This window comes from Macaca nemestrina, chromosome 6 (assembly GCF_043159975.1).
Source record: "Macaca nemestrina isolate mMacNem1 chromosome 6, mMacNem.hap1, whole genome shotgun sequence".
Classification (NCBI taxonomy): domain Eukaryota; kingdom Metazoa; phylum Chordata; class Mammalia; order Primates; family Cercopithecidae; genus Macaca; species Macaca nemestrina.
In genome coordinates, this window is record NC_092130.1 from 32,083,200 (window position 1) to 32,101,328 (window position 18,129).

Sequence of the window (18,129 nt, forward strand, 5' to 3'; positions counted from 1 at the left end):
AGCAGTTATCCATATTTATTTGTTATTGTGCTTATTTCTTGTTGATTTTAGGGGTGGAGGAGCAAAGGGAATAGTCTTTCCTAATGAAGAGTAAAGGAATATAGAATCTCAAGGGTTGTAACTCTTCCCTCAAGTGGTAGGGTACAGGAGGTAGTCCCTTTTCCAATTCTGTTCAGTGAAGGTTTATGGGGCTCATGTCATAAAAATTCTGAACGTTTCTGTAGAAATGTCTTTCAGGGTGACTGAGAAGTTCAGATGGCTCACTTCTCATTGTGGATAAAAACCAGTTTTATCATGCTGGCATTCTATCTTTGTTCTGGTGAGTACATTTTCTATTCCTTGTAAGGGCATTTCTCATGTCCTAGAAAATTCAGGCAAGATTTGATGTCCCTTAGAGCTAGATTTTTAAAAAAATTTTATTATACTTGAATTGGTAAATCAAATAAACAGATGACAGATGCCTTTTTAAAATTACATTGGTGGATCCCTCCCCATATTATAAGAAAGGAGAAACTCTACATGAATAGAAATGACCACTGAATTTAGCTAAAGTATTTAAATTCTTTCCCTGCTTTTTAGATTGTATTCTCCAATGAAATTGATTAGAACAAACTTCCAGATCTGATACTTTCAGTCATCATTTCTAACATCAAAGTATTGTATCACGCCAGTCTTCACTGATAACTTTTGGTACAATTAGTCTGCCTTAAAAAAATTATTGTTTATTAGCATCATTGCCAGGCAATTGTACTGGCATTGAGAAAAGCATTGAAAATAGAGGTGAAATCTTGACTTCGAGTACTTATAAATTCCCTTCATATTTGGGAGTCATAGTCTTCCTTTATATTCAGTTTCCTCATTTAGAAAATGTAAAAAATAAAATAATATCTTCAAGGGACAGTATTGCAGGTTTAAATGATAGAATGCATTCGAGACAGTATTATTTCAACTATCAGATTCAAGGCTTTTTTCACTGTTGCAATTGACTTTGTCAAATACAGTCAGTGCCAGAGAAGGCTCACTTTGTGCCTTATAGTTTCCTCATTGAAAGACCTGCATTGATGTCCTCTTAAAATAGATGAGGATGTATAATAAGAGATACCAGATTATTTAAAATCTCTTTTATTTGTGCAGATGCTGTATTGTCTGAGTTGCCTGATGTCATGACGCCAGTAAGTGACCTCTAAGTTTTTAGAATGTAGAAAACACGTTATTTGTAAAATGTTGTTATTGAAAAATGAACTGTTCTGTAGAAAAATGCTCACAAAAAAGTATGTATTATAAAGTAAAACACTAAGTTATTGACCGTCTCCAGGAGGAGATATAGAAATTCCATCACTACAGATTTGCTCTTATTCCTGCAGGCATCCTTCCTTATTTACTAGCTGTATGGTACTCTATTTTGTGGAAATACAAGATAATCCAGTCTGTTATACTAGCGTGTAAATTGTCTCTAAGATTTTACAATTACAAATAATGTTTCATTGAATAAAAGTGTGAATATGTATTTTCAAAATAAATTTCTAGATGTGGGAGTACTAGGATAAAATTTAAAAATATATGTAATTTTTCTAGATATTGCCATAAATGTTACTACATTGGAAAAAGTATCCTTTATAAGGGTTGTCCTCATTTTCATTCTCATTAACAACGAGAGTGCCTTGGCCTCCACAGCCTTGTCACCAAAGTGGCCTGTCAAGGATGTCCCCTTAATTTGTGTAACTTTATGGGTTACATGTGTAATTTTGTTACATGCACAGGTTTTGTAGTGGTGAAGTCAGGGTTTTTAGATTATCCATCATACAATAAATTACATTGTATCATTAAATGATTTCTCATCATCCTCCCCTGCCCACCTTTCAGAGTCTCCATGGTCTATTATTCCATACTTTGTGTCCTTGTACATAAAGCTTCTACTTACAAGTGAGAACATGCAGTGTTTGTCTTTCTTTGACTTATTTCACTTGAGATATTGGCCTCCAGTTCAATCCATGTTGCTGCAAAAGACATGACATCTTTCTTATGGATGAATAGTATTCCATTTTGTATATATGCCACATTTTCTTTGTCCAGTCATCTGTGGATGGACACTGAGTTGATTTCATATCTTTCCTAATTTGAATAGTGCTATGACAAACATATGATTGCAGGTAGTGTTTTGATATAATGATTTATTTTCCTTTTGGTAGATTCCCAGTAGTGGGATTGCTGAATCAAATAGCAGTTCTGGTTTAGTTCTGTGAGAAATCTCCATACTGGTTTCCATAGAAATTGTACCAATTTACATTCCCATCAACAGTGTATAAGAGTTGCCTTTTCCTCAAATTCTCATCAACATCTGTTATTTCTGTTTTTTTAGTAATAACCATTCTGACTGGTTTAATATGGTATCTCCTTGTGACTTTAATTTGCAGTTCTCTGGTGATTAGTGATGTTGAGCATTTTTTCATATGCCTGTTGGCCATTTGTATGTCTTCTTTTGTATAATGTCTATTTTTGTCCTTTCCCAATTTTTGATGAGATTATTAGATTTTGGTTGTTCAGTTATTTGAATTCTTTGTAAATTCTGGATATTAATCTCCTGTAAGAGTCATAGTATGTAGGTATTTTCTCCCATTCTAAAGGTTGTCTGTTCACTTTGTTATTTGTTTTGCTTTTCAGAGGCTTTTTAGTTTAATTAGGTTGTATTTATTTATTTTGTTTTTGTTACATTTGCTGTTGAGATTTTGGTCATGAGTTCTTCGCCCAGACCAATGTTGTTTTTGTTTTTGTTTTTTTCGTGCTTACTATGGCTTTGATTATTCATTCTTTTTCTTGTTTCCACATGAATTTTAGAATTGTTTTCATTATTTCTGTGAAAAATGACAATATTGGTATTTTTATAGGAGTTGCACTGAATCTGAAGATTACTTTGGGAAATACGGTTATTTTAATAATACTAATTTTTTCGGTCTTTAAGCATGGGAAGTTTATCTACTCTTTTGTGTCTTTTATAATTTATTTTATCAGTATTTTGTAGTTTTCCTTGTAGATATATTTTGTCTCTGTCATAAATTATATTCCTTGGTATTTTATTTTTTTACAGGTATTGTAAATGGGGTTGCCTTCTTTGTCAAGGATTTTAAATTTCTGTAGATCTTTTTAAGTGATCATAAAATTTTTATTTTTATTTTTCTAAATATGCTAAAATTGAACATCTTTTCACGTATTTCAGAAGCATTTCTCCAAGTTCTAGAGGAAAGTTTTTGTTCATATATTTTAAAAGTTTTATCTTGGGCATTAATTTTTTAAAACCCCTTTTTGTTTATGAGTTTGAATGTTATAATTACTTTATTATGCTATCATGTCAAAAATATTGACAGTGTTTTATAACTTGATTATCGTGTTTGTTTACCATGCAAACATTTTAGGTAGTTAAATTTTTCATTCTTTTTCTACATAAAAATAGATTTTGGATTATATTTAGAAAATTTCCAACCTTCTAGTTTTAGAGGTTCATTCTTGTTGGCTTCTAGTGTTTTTGTTGTTTCATGTTGACACTTAACTCTCTGATATCCTTGGAGTTATTTTTAGCCATAATATGAAATTTATCTCAAATTATATCTTTTCTAAACAACAAATAAATTTTCCCTGGATCATTTATTAAAATGTCCATCTTTGGGACGGTGACTTGACGTGTCACCTTTAGCATATACTAAATTTCCAAATGCACTTTGGTGTGTTTATTGACTTTCTATTCTACCCTGCTTTTGTACCTGCTTATTTGATCTGTAAGATATTTTTCAAATTATAGAAATTTACAAAATATCTCAATATCCAGTAAAGAAACTTCACCCAGCCTATAGCTATTGTTTTCCAGCATTTTTCTATTGTTGAATATCTATTTTTACATTGTAAAATAGACATCACTTAAAGATGTTCAATAATCTTATCCAAGAACATAAAATATCTTTCCAATTGTCCAAGTATACATTTGTGGTTTGGGGGAAAATTTTATTATTCTTCATATAAGATTCACCCATTACTTGTTAACTGTATTCCTAGCTATTTTATTATCTTTGTTGTCATTTTAAAAAAGATTTCTCTAACTTTGATTGTGTTTCTGTCAGTCTTCCCTAGTAGGCCTAGAAACTATTAAGTTATCTACACATTGCAAGAGAAACCCATTAGTTAGCTGTAGTTCCTTTAACGCCTTTAACTCTTTGGATAATTAAGTCCAAAGAGATGAGGACTATCCCTAAAACTTTAGGGAAGGACTGTCCAGGTAAACTGAGATTCAGCATGAGTGTCTGGATCAGCTCATTCAAAAACAAAAATATACTGGGAGTCTGGGTGTACAGATATACAAAAGAAAGCATACTTTAAGTGTAACACTGTGAACCAATGAGCATCTTCAAGGACTTGGGTCAATATTGTGTAAGGATTAAAAAATTTTGGGTGAATTGGGACCACTGCCTCATTAGCTGCCCTTAGACCCTGTAATGCATTCCCCATTTGGTTTCTTTACAGGTTAAATGGGGGCATTACATGGAAACTGACAGGATTGTAATATTATATACTTTAGAAAGTTCATTATTAGGAAATGGATGCCCCTCTGAGCCTTAGGTAACAGAAGATACTGTTTTTTCTATGGGTAATTAACACTAGGTTTTAAAACCACCCGGACTGGGGTACATTAGCAGTTCTGCTTGGACCTTCCATGTCCAAAACAGAGGATTCTACTTGGGAAGCAGTATGTGGTGGAAAGGAGGTCTTTTCCTCGTCTGTGTTAAGGCAAACACTCAGAGATGGGAAAAGTGCTCCTTCGCCTGTTGACTTCTCATGAGACACCCCAAACAAACTATGGCCTATAATTGTCAAGGTAAGTCTCTCCGCAGTAGAGGGATAGAACACTCATGCATGAGCAAAAACCTGTGGAAAAACATATGGTCCTCCATGGTGTAACCAGTGGGGTGAGTGAATCTCCTAAATTTTGGCTCCTAATCAATTCTTGTTACTTCACAAGAGTGGGAAGACAGTGGCCCTGAGAAATGAGTTAAAACTGAGTAGGCTGTTCCTGTATCCAATAAGAACTCAGTATTTTCGCCTACCACATCTCCTCTGTGGAGATGGCAAAGTGTCCAGTGGTAGCCTTAGAGGACCTCAGACCCTGACAGTCCTCCACTTTCTCAGCCATTTTGGGCCTAGGTCACTCAGAATTCCTCTTATGGTTGGTGCTATCTTTCTTCCAGTGGCCTTCTTGCTTCCAGAGGGCATGCTGATTTTGGCCTAGAAGCCAGCAAGTAGGGAACTGTCGTCTGAGTGTTCCAGACATTGATCTCACTGCATTTTCTTGAAGTGAGTAACTCTGAGGCAGCAGGAGGCCTAAGGCAGCCACTAAAAATTGTGCTTTTGGGCCAATTCTTTTGGTTTTTGCATCTTCTCTGCCATGTCCCTTTATTGTAAACCTCAAAAGCAATGTTTAAGAGTTGGCTCATGAGGGTTTGGGATCCCATTGCTATGTTTTGTAACTTCCTTCTAATGTCAGGGGCAGATAGTAGTAAAATGCACACCCAAGAGAGCTGACCCTTCTGCGGAGTCTGGGTCTTTGTTAGTGTGTTTCCTGAGTGCCTCAACTAAACAGCCCTGAAATGGAGCACGAGTTTTTTCTTTTTCCTGAGTTATTTCTCTCACCTTATCATAATTGACTTGCTTAACCACATGCTTTTTCATCCAGTCTATTAAATAAGTTAACATATGACGTCTGCATTCAAGATCTTGAGATCCTCTCTGGTAATCCCACTGAGGGTCTACATCTAGAACTGCAGCTCCTCCCACATGGTAAATGACATGTCCTGGATTTCACGCATCCACTCCATCTGCATGTTTATGAGCAGGACCTAGAGTCTTTGTTTTTCCTCTACAGTACAAGTGGACAATAATATCTGCATGTCATGCCAAGTTAAATCAAAAGACATAGTAAACTTAACAAACTCCTCTACAAACGTCCCTGTGTCCTCTGAAAACTGACCAAATCTTTCCTTGCATGAAGCCAAATCAGACATGGAAAAAGGCACATACTGACTGTTCCTCCATCTCCATCAGCTACCTCCCACAATGGACACAAGTTTGATTTGGGGAACTGATATGGGGCCCCACTTCTGGTAGTACTGGTTGGTCTTACTTCCCCCAGCAGTGGGGTATAGGGATCAGAATTTGTTGGATAAATGGGGAGGGTTTCCTGATGACCTTGGGGTGGAATCCTGCACTACATACCTAGTGGGGCTCACCACAGCACTAGGGGACTTGGGAGGCTCTGAAGTGGGGCACACAGACCTCTTAGGGGATGCAGCAAGGAGGGGGTCATCTAAGTTATCTAATGTGGCTTCTGGATACATGGGAATATCACGAGCCAGAAACATATTACAGTTAGCCCTTAAGTTAGGATCCTGACAGAGGGTCGTAAAAAACCTGCACACAGACAACTTTTTTTCCCATTTTATTTCTATTTTACAAAACAAATCTAATTGTACAACATCATTATAATGTGAAGAACCATATCTAGGCCAAATCTGTTGGTTGGCCAATTCGTATTGAACCTTAACATTATTGTAATAGAAAATGAATTTTTTTTCTTTTTCACCTCGTCTATTAATCTAAACTTATTCCAGTTGCCTAAAAGACATCCAGTGATGAGTCTTTTGGGATGCTTGCTGTTGTCCCCATGTCTTGTAAGGCTCACCACAAGAGGTTTCAGTTAGCCGAAGTTTAGCAAACGCCTACTTACTTTTCCCTTTTATCTTCTCACTTTCTTTAGATAGCAAGGAGTTACAGAAGCAGATTAGGAGCCTTAAATTAGCAACTGGATGTTAAGCCTAAATTCTATAGAGATCATAGAGATCGAGGCTTATGCAGAGAGAGGGGCTAATCAAATGGGGACTGTGGAATGGAGGAAAAGAAAGGTAAACAGCATTGCCCCGAAGGAGACCTCAGAGGCTCTGACCTGCTAGAGAACCTACCCGTAGTGAAGATATTGAAAAAAATACTCTAGTGTCTACCTGTTTACCACTATAGGAGGCTGTTCATCAGACCAGGTGCCTGAGAACTCCCAGTTCCTTTGATTAAGAGAGGGTTGAGCAAGGAAGTTGTTAGGACAGCACACAGGAAAGGACTAGAAACTAGCTATTAGGAAAATATGTTTAACTCGAGGGCAGAAAAAGGCAAGACCAATATTTCCCTAGGCAGAGGGGCTATAACCAACAATCCTAGAGGGAAATGTCAACATTGACTACTCCGGAGAATCTAGGGGGCAGCCAAAATATCAGTGCTGAAAACTCAGAATGCCCAAGTTTCAGCCAATGAGGGTCCCCTCACCAAATGGCAAAAACCTTGGGGTAACCATGGGCAGCCAACAGTGAACCCAAGAACAAGTTGGGGTCACAGAACAACGTGACTCTGTTATCCCACAGTCAACACAATGGGGGACCTCTCACAACCAGTGTCCTGCCTTAGTTGCCCACATACAATTAACAGAAAGTTAAAAAAGCAAACGTAAGACTGTACACATCTTAGGACTGAAAATAAAATGACTGATGGAACAATACAATGGAGTCAGAAGAGAAAAAACCAGGGGAAGTGGTGACAAGAATGTGCTTTAGGGCAAACAATGAGGGACTTCCAACCGATCACCTAGCCAAAGGCTTTGATTTTCTTCTCCCCATAATATGGGGGTGGAATGAGAAGAGATACTTACTCATCTGGTGAGTGAAATGGCGCTGGAATGGTGCTGACTCACCTATCACATGGGACCTGGGTGAGATCTTTCCAGGATATCTCACTTTGGGTGAGTTCTCCTTGGAGGCTGCAGTGGGGGCACCTGCACTAGGCAGTAACCTACGGGGCTGCCAGGTAGAGAGGTAGGCACTTCACATCGCAGCAGCACTACAGTCCATTTGCCCATCTGACTGGCTCCACTACCTGCCAGGGAAAAAGATGGTTAGTGTTGGTGTTAAAACTGTTTTGCTGCCTCTTGACTTCTTGTCCTGCTGACTGATCACCGCCCTGCCAACTGCCATCCTGCCAGTTGCCTTCCTGTCCTATAATCACTGTCCCCTTGCTGGCTAACTGCATCTGGCTGATCGCTGACTCCTAGACTGACACACTAGGATCACCAACTACCATCTCTCATGAAGGTATCTTTTTTCTTCACCCCACATTAGGCGCCAAGCTGATGCACGGCAGGCAAGCATCAAAACAGGGCTTAGCCCATGAGGGCTCTTGGCTTTGCTCAGGAAAAAATTGAAGGGCAAGCCAGAGGTAAAAGAAAAGAGCTTTATTGAAGAGGCAGTGTTACAGCTCCAGCAGTGTTATGGTTCTGTGACTGCTCCTGCAGAGCAGGGCTACCCTACAGACAGAGAGAGTAGGCTCAGGGCAATTTAGCAGTCACACTTATATGCACTTTAAATTGCATGCAGATAAAGGAGAGGTTTGTGCAGAAATTTCTAGGAAAGAGATAGTAACCCTTGGGTCATTGTGTCATTGCCATGGAAAGGGTTGGTAATGCCTGGTTGTTGCCATGGCAACACAAACTTGACGTGGCACACTGGTGGGCATGTCTGATTGAAAGTTACTTTTGCCCTGTTTTAGCTAGTCCTCAATCTGATCCAGTGTTCAAGCCCTGCCTCTGGAGTCAAGTCCCACCTCCTATCTCAGTAACTGTTGTGCCTTCCTTGAGAATTGCAGCTCTTAGCATTACAAAGTATCACTCTTTGTCATATTTAATGACTTTTTTTTTGAAATAGAGTCTCGCTCTGTCACCCAGGCTGGAGTGCAGTGGCGTGATCTTGTCTCACTGCAACCTCTGCTTCCCTGGTTCAAGTGATTCTCCTGCCTCAACCTCCCGAGTAGCTGGGATTGCAGGTGCATGTCACCACGCCCAGCTAATTTTTTGTATTTTTAGTAGAGTTGGGATTTCACCATATTAGCCAGGATGGTCTTGATCTCTTGACCTCGTGATCCGCCTGACTCAGCCTCCCAAAGTGTTGGGATTACAGTCGTGAGCCACCGCGCCCAGCCTATTTAATGACTTTTGACTTGAACTCTACTTTGTCTGATAGTGGAAGTACAACACAGGATTTTTAATTTTATCCTTATCCTTGGCACATATTTGCCTATTTTTAAAATTTTTAATTATAAAATTCACTTAGTTTTGGGAGTATATCATATATATAGCATAGAGTAGGTACTGTTATATATGCCAAAGTGAAAATCTGTTTATTTTAATTGATAAGTATGGTCCATGTGTGCTTATTGATATGACAGATAGATACATTTGGTCTCAATAATGTTATATAATGTGTTGTTAAAATTACTATGCTTTTTAATGCTCTATTATTGGTGCTTCTTGTGTAATTTGTTTTCTTTCTTTTTATGTTCAATGAAGCATTTAACATTGATATCATTTTCATTTTTGTTCTAGTAATTAGTCTTATACCTTTTAAATTCATGTAGTTCTCAGTTTGTTAAAATATTTATTTATGTATTGAGTGTCTGGCTTGCTTGGGTTTCATGGCATTTGTTTCCTCTTACCTATTTACTATAGAAAAACAATGACCTTCACTATACTCTCTATTTTTCCTTTCTTGTATTTAAAAATTGCATAATTTTACTTTTTCAGAATAAAAATGTATATATTTTTCACATTTTATTCACTTGTGTTTTATATAAAATCAGAATTAAATATTTAAACACTCACAATCATTCCTTTGGCAAACGTTGCTCCGTAATCTTTTGTTTGGAGAACTTTGCTCATTAGTAAATTGCTAAAGTACAGCTCAATATTGCTTGAGTAAGCATGATTTTTCTTTTGCTGTGATATTTATTGAAATCTATTCTTAATTGGACACTTTTAACTGAATTTTTTTTCTGAAGTATGTTCATTTTTACCTGATATCTCTTCCCTGATTTCAATCAAGGGTTGTTTCACATATTTTTTTTTAACAGATCAGTTTTATCCAGGGCCTCAATTTTAGATATATATGGAGTTTGTCTTATTGTCCCCAAATACTTGTCAGATGTTATTTAATTCATTTTGTTTTGAGTGTTTCATTAAGCTTTTCTTCTGCTTCAGAGTATTCTGTGTTTCAGGCTACGGAGTTTCAGCTGAGCTATGTGATTCTCAGTATTTTTACTTATTTATTTTTGTCTTATAAATGTTTTCTATAGATAAAGACCACATTTTTCCCCTATGTTATTATGGATACAGTGGTTGTCAATATGGGTGGGTTTATAAGGTACCTAGTGCCCTCTTCAATCAATAGGGCAAAATGTAGTTACTTCAGTGAGGTGATGAGAGGTGAGTATGTGTGCGTGTTGTTATCCTGCTGCCCTGTGTGGTTATCTATGTTACTGCATTGTTCCAAAGGTCCTATATGTGCTTCTTTTTACTTTTGCCACCCTGGAGGATACCTTTCTCCACTCCATCCCTGCTTAATTTTTTGTTTTCTTCATGGAAAGGTAATGCCTTTCTGAGACTCCCACCTTGAATCTCAGTTACTTTTAATGTCTTTCCCTTAAACATGCAGTTGTACTGGTGGCAGTTCTCTTTTATAGTTTTTAGCAAATGATGGGCTTTCTTTGGCAGATATGAGCTGACTCTTAGATCTTCAGTTGCCCTCTTCTCTCTTTGTAGGTTTTCTTTTTCCTTCTATTGCCCTCCCTTCAATCCCTGTTCTCCCACCCGCTGTTCTCTGCAAGAGGCTTCCTTGCACTGGGAGGTCAAGTAATAATCCTACTGAAGTTTGGTGATTGTTTTTGTATGTATGCGTAATGGGAAGTTAGTATTCTTATTTATTCTGTCTTCTAGCTATGCTGATTACAAGTGACTTACGTGGTTTTATTAGTTCTTGTTGTTAATTAATATTGTTTTTGGAAGGTTAATAGATTAAGGTGGTCCCTGTTGCATTTGGGCTACTTGGAAGTTAAATGCATTTATTAAAAAATATGTTATTTTCTATCAGTGTATGTTTTATATTAATAAATTTACTGAGACGTATTTTACATACCATGTAATTCACCCAGTTAAAATAAATTTTAATCTTTTAAAAAATTAATTTACCAAGCAGTGAAATCATCACCGTAATTGATTTTTAGAACATTTTATATCACTATGATTAGGTTCCATGTGCCCACTTACTGTTAGTCACCATTCACTGCACTTCTCACTCCAGGGAACCACTAATGTAATTTCTGTCTCTGTAGATTTACCTTTTCTAGACATTTCATACACTTATGTGTTATGTGTTATTTGTGATTGGCTTCTTCACTTAGAATAATGCTTTCAATTGTCCTCATATTGCAGCATGAATTGGTACTTCATTTCTTTTTATCCATCAATACATGTCCCATTGATTGAAGATACATCACATTTATTTATCCATTTATCAGGTGATGGACATTTAAGTTTTTTCTGCTTTTTGGCAATTATGAATAGATTTAAGAGTCTAAATGCATTCTAATAAAAATTTGTTTGAGAATCACATCTAAATCCATTGTAATAAAGCTACAAATCGATGAATTTTAAAAAGTGGTCTTAAGAGTACCCAGAGAAAAGTAAGAGTTATACAATTAAATTGTCAGCCAACTTCTCAACATCAACAATGGAAGAAAATGTTAGGCTTTAACATAGATCGAAAAATCTTAAAATCTTAGCATACAAAATATAGTAATATATAAAAATGTTCACAAAATATGATAGTTCTTTTGCTAGCAGTGTATGATTGACTCAAATAAGGATATAATAATTTACCTCATTAATGTGTTAAACATTAGGATTTATACAATGTCAGTAAGCAATTGTGAAAGCTTTCAATGAAAGAAATCTATACTTGCTAGCATATTTTTAGAAAACAAAAATGCATGTAAGATTAAACTATTAAAAAACCCTAAATAATAAGTAGAAATTGAGTTTAATGTTTACCTCTGAAACAGTAACAGAATGAGATTTGAGAAAAGCAATTAATAGGGAGGTCTACAAAGTTTATGAAAAAAATATATTTTTATTTCTGTTCACAAGGTTTCGTTACAAGCCTTTAATAAAAACATATAGATTCTTTATTGCCTTTTTTATATATGGTGTTTCATAATGCCATATGAAGAACATTATTTTCAGATGTATATTCTCTGATTATTTTTATTTTGTCTCTGCATTTTACAGCCAAACTGTGACCTATATCCAGATCCACCATTTTCTTGCACCTATGACAGTGATCCCATCTGTGCAACTAATAAGAAAACCTATGGTAACCCATGTGCATTTTGCTTTCATCAAAAGTAAGAGCACAATAGTAAATATTTTCTTTTCTTATTTGCTGAAATAACTGTGTCAGTGTGCTAGGAACTACTGGATTCTTCTTAATCTACAACCGTGTATACAGTAAACAGATCCTTTTTTGCTCTATTAAAGCTTAAGGAAACATCCTTGAATTTACCTGGAACCCTTATTTCTAAAAGTAGGTTAACTTTACTATGAACATGGTGCAGCTGACTTGCTTTCAAATACTCAAGTTAGTTAACATACTTCATTTAGTATAATCTTTTATAGTAACTGGAATTGGATCAATATGTTGTAAAGTGAGAGACTCAACAGTTATACTGCATCCTTCTTATTCTCTCCTTCCTCAACTCAGGGTAGGTCCCTGTGCTGAATTGAGACTGAGATAATAGCTCCACAGCAAGAGAAAGGACATGTGCAAGGTCTGGGAAATAGCAGGGTAGAGTTGTTTGAAGAAATAAAGTTTAAGCTCTCAAACTTATGTCTTCTGCAAATGTTTAGTCAATGAGGAGCAGTTTGGACACTATGAGGGAATATGACAAACTTTTTTTTTTTCTTTCCTCTCTCTACAGACAAAGTAACCCGGAAATTACTTTTAGTCATTGGGGCCAATGTTGAGCTTTGTGTTGTGACAGTATACATTCATATGACTCCTCCTGTAATCCCCTTCTGCTGTTGGATTCTACAGAATATTTGTCTATAACGCCTTAAGGTCCTACAGAAGTAGATGAATTCTACTTGGAAGCAGGATAGACTATAAGAATTGGAATAGTCTTGCAATGTGAAAATCACTTAAATTAAAAATTATAATTCTCTGTCAACGTTCAAACATTTGATGAAACTCTGAAAAAATCAATAGTTTATATGTTTAAATGATGAAACATAGATATTTCTCAATTATAAGCTTTGCTCAATAAATGTGTTGCATGGTTTTTACCTTATTAAAATGACTTCTACCATTGTGATTTTACAATGTGGTTACACAAATATATAATATAGATGATGTCACTTACCACAATGTTTCTCAGACTTATCTTCAGTAGCTATAAAATGTTTAGATACCTAAGACACTCCCAGTTCTCATGAATCAAATTCTTCAGGAGAGGCCAGGCGCAGTGGCTCACACCTGTAATCCCAGCACTTTGGGAGGTCAAGGTGGTTGGACCACGAGGTCAGGAGTTCAAGACCAGCCTGGCCAAGATGGTGAAACCCCGTCTCTACGTCTCTACTAAAAATACAAAAATTACAGTGTGCCTGTAATCCCAGTTACTTGGGAGGCTGAGGCAGGAGAATTGTTTGAACCTGGGGGCAGAGGTTGCAGTGAGCTGAGATCATGCGACTGCACTCCAGCCTGGCGACAGAGCGAGATTCTGTCTAAAATAAAATAAAATAAAATAAAATAAAATCCTCAGGAGAAAGGTCAGGTTCCTAAAATTTAACTGGTACCCTAGGTGAGGCAAACACTGAGAGACTTCTAGTCCTAAAATGAGTTAACATTGAGAGGAATTCAGCTTCTATATGGAATTTTGAAGAATTTTACTGTATTTTTTCAGATACAGGTTAAGTCAATACAACAGACAATAAAGAATATGAACCTTAAGTAACTTGTGATTTTGCTTATTTTTTACATATTGGCTCTGAAGTAAGCTGATATCCTTGGGCTGAAGGAAGCTCTGCCATCTACAACTGAAATCTTGCATTTTGGTGTACTGTGCAGGCAGTAGTTTGTTCCTCTTCACCTCTTAGCAACTGAGAATTATGCTTAATTTAAAGACGAAATATCCATTTAAAATTTATTTAACCAAATATATACAGAATTGATATTGGAATATAACAATGTATTATAAATGCTGTATCTGGTTTATGGTTATTACCCCATAAATACTTGCAGTAGTGAATAAACATGATAGAGGTAAAAATTGATATCTTATGTGTTTATTCTTTATTTTATGTATTCATTATGAATTTTAAAAAGTATATTGCTATCTTAATTTGGCCTCTAATATATTTGCCTTGAACCAAGTGTTTGTCCTGTCCTTTGTAGAAATCTTGTACCATACATGCTTTAGCACACAGTGGTATGTTTACACAAGTAGTTATTTGTTCTTTGCTGGTTGACATGTTGATTAAATACCTACTATCTGTCAAGATCAATGCATTATGCTAGCTGTAAGATGATTAGCATAATAAGGTACAGTTGCTCTCCTCAAGAGAACATGATCAATATTCCTCTCTATAATGACCTTCATAAATTTCGCTGTTTTCTGCCTTAAGCTTTAACTGGCTCTTGGATTTCAAAGTCATGGAGAGGAGACCTTATTAATAACCCATATGAGTATCTCACATTTAAATGAACATGACAGGCTTGGAGATTAGGTTTCACTTATCATTATTTATATAGCTATTCCATTTCCTATTTTACATAACAAGAATTTATGCAGAATGTTTCACTTGGAAAAGGAGTTTTATTATGTAAATTTTACATTTATTTTCAAAGATGACAGAAAATATCTAGATGTTAATTCAATGAAGATACAATAACTTCTTGAAACATACACAATTTGAATAAGTGGTGAGAGAATAAAATGTTTTTTGATATAACTTAAAGGTAAGTGACAGAGATTATGCTTTACATTAGCTAGACTGAGAAGTTCTTTTATCATTGCAACTTTTATTATAGATTAAATGGAACATGTACAGGTTTGTTACATGGGTATGCTGAGGAACACTGAGGTTTGGGTTACAAATGATCCTGTCACCTAAGTACTGAGCGTAGTATTCAATAGGTGTTTTCTCAACCCACATCTTCTTTCCTCCCTCCCAATCTGGTAGTCCCCAGAGTCTATTGCTTCCATCTTTATGTCTATGTGTATTCAATGTTTAGTTCCTACTTTTAAGAGAGAACATAGGGTATTTAGTTTTCCAAATCTGCATTATTTTGCTTAGAATAATGGCCTCTAGATGCACCCATGTTGCTGCAAAGAATATAATTTCATTTTTTTATGACTGTGTAGTATTCCCTGGTACATATGTACTACACTTAAAGAGATTGAAATAATAACACTTGAAACTAAAATGTTGCAACTGAGGAATACACTTGCTGAACTGCAGGACTCTTTAGATGCTTTCAACAGCAGAGTTAGTCAGAAAAAGAATCCGTGAATATGAAGAGCAGATATATGAAAATACACACTCAGAAGAGATAAAGAAAAGATAAATAATAAGATCCAGACCACCTAAAAGATATGGAAAATTACTTCAACACAGAAAATTAAATAACTATTAGTGCTCAATGGAGAGATAAGCAAGAACAAGGGATCAAAAGTTTATTCAGAGAAATAATAAGAAAATACTTTTTAAAACCTGTGAAAACATAAATATCGAGGTACAGAAAAATCTTAGAATGCCAAACAGATTCAATCCAAATAAGACTACCTCAAGGTATGCAGAAGTCAAACTTTCAAAGTCAAGAATAAACAGAAAATCATAAAAGCAGTGATAAGAAGCACGTAACATATAAAGGAACTCCAGTTTGTGTGTCAACATACTTCTTAACAGAAATTATACAAGCCAGGAGGAAGTGGAACAACGTTTTTAAAGGACTCAAAGAAACAAACTGCCATCCAAGAATATTGTAACCAGCAAAAATATCATTCAAATATGAAGGAGATATAAAGCCTTTCCAAGACAAACAAAAGTGGAGACAATTCACTACCAGTAGACTCGTCTTTCAAGAAATGCTAAAAGGAGTTTATCAAACTGAAAGGAAAAAAACCCTAATGTGCAAAAGAAAGATCTTCAAGATGTAAAACTCACAGGTAAAAGTTAAGTACGCAGAAAATTCCAGAATACTGTATTACTGTATTTGTGATGTTTAATTCACTGCTAACTCTAACATGAATCCTCTAACTACAACAACCTGTTACAAGATAAGTAATATACAAATATGTAAATTGAGACAACTGTAAGTCAAAATGTGGGGAGAGGGATGGAGTTAAAGAATTTTCTTGTGTATTTTTATTTCCTTTGTTTCTGTTTTCAAATTTGTGATCTGAGATAAGCTGTCATCTCTTTAAAATAACTTGTTATCTCTAACAGATGTTTTTTGTAAGCCTCAAGGTAACCACAGTGCATACACATACAATTTAGTCATTAAAAACAAAAAGCAGCAAATTAAAACATACTAGCAGAAATAATTGTCTAACCATAAAAAAAAGACCTTATGAAAGGAAGAAAGGGAAAGTCTCAAAACAATCAGAAATCAAGCAACAAAATGGCAGAAGTGAGTCCTTACTTATCATTAATAACAATAAATAAAAATTGTCTTCATTCTCCAATTAAAAGGCATAGGGTGGCTGAATAGATAAAGAAGCAAGACCCAACTACATAATGCCTTGCAGAAACCCATTTTATCTATAAAACACACATAAGCTGAAAGTGAGGGGGTGAAAAAATCTTATGAAACTGAAAGTTATGAAAAGAAGGAGTAGCCACTTGTATGAGATAAGTAGACTATTAATTAAGACTGTAAAAAGACAAGGAGGGCCACATATGATAAAGGTGCCAATTCAGCAAGAGGATATAGCAATTCTAAATATCTATGCATCCAAAATGGAGTTCTCAAGTATATAAAGTAAACATTAATAAAATTAAACAGTAAGATAATCAGCAACACAATAATACTAGCAGACATTAATACTCTCTCAGTAATGAACAGATCATCCAGACAGAATATTAACAAGAAACAGAAGTGTTAAACTGCACGTTATATCTTGTAATCCTAACTGATATTTACAAAACATTTCACCAGCTGCTGAGAAATACACATTCTTTTCATTGGCACATGGAACATTTTCCGGAGTAGAAAATATCTTAGGCCACAAAACGAGTTTGTACAAATTTGAAAAAAATAGATATTATATCACATATATTTTCCTGACTACAATGGAATAAAATTAGAAATCAGTAACAGGAGGGACCTCAGAAAATAAACAAACCACATCATTAAAATAAAATAACATACTCTTGAACAACCAATGCATTAATGAGGAAATTTAAGAAGAAAATTTAAATATTGTGGAAGCAAATAAAAATGGAAATGCAATATACTAAATATCTATGGAATGCAGCAAAAACAGTGCTAAGAGAAAAGTTTCTACCAATGGACACCTATAACAAAAAAAGTAGAAACACTTTAAATAAACGACCTAATTATTCAGCAGAAAGCATTAGAAAATTAAGAACAAATCGAACCTAAAATTAGTAGAAGCAAAGAAATAATAAAGATCAGGGTGAAAATAAATAATATTGAGACTAAAGAAACACAGATTTACAAAAAAATTGACAAAACTTTAGCTAGAATGATTCAGAAAAATTGAGAGAGAGCTTCAATAAATGAAGTCAGAAACAAAAAGGAAATTATAACTGAGACCTAAGAACAAAAACAATGATTAAAAAACAATTATGAAGAACTATATGGCAACAAATGGAAAAAGTTAGATGAAATGAATACATTCCTGAAGAAATAAAATCTATGAAGATTAAACTATGAAGTAATAGAAAGCCTCAAAAGCCAGTAATGAGTAACAGGATTGAAGCCATAATAACGAAGTCTTCAAAGTAAGAAAATCCCAGGACCCGATGAACCCACTGCAGAATTCTACCAGGCATGTTGAAAACTAATCCAATCCTACACACACTCTTCAAAAAAAAATTAAACAGGAGGAAATACCTCCAGATTCATTCTACAAGGCCAACATTACCCAGGACCAAAATCCAACAAGGGTACAACAAAAAAATATAACTACAGGCCCATAGCA

General features: G+C 35.4%; 1 long non-coding RNA gene across 1 annotated transcript; it reads left to right on the plus strand.

Annotated features, from left to right (window-relative positions):
• Nucleotides 1–1,079: 1,079 nt before the first annotated feature.
• Nucleotides 1,080–13,150, plus strand: LOC105466904 (uncharacterized). The gene is made up of 3 exons (XR_011624219.1): nucleotides 1,080–1,172; nucleotides 12,194–12,309; nucleotides 12,883–13,150. It is a non-coding gene; the product is annotated as an uncharacterized lncRNA (long non-coding RNA).
• Nucleotides 13,151–18,129: the final 4,979 nt, after the last annotated feature.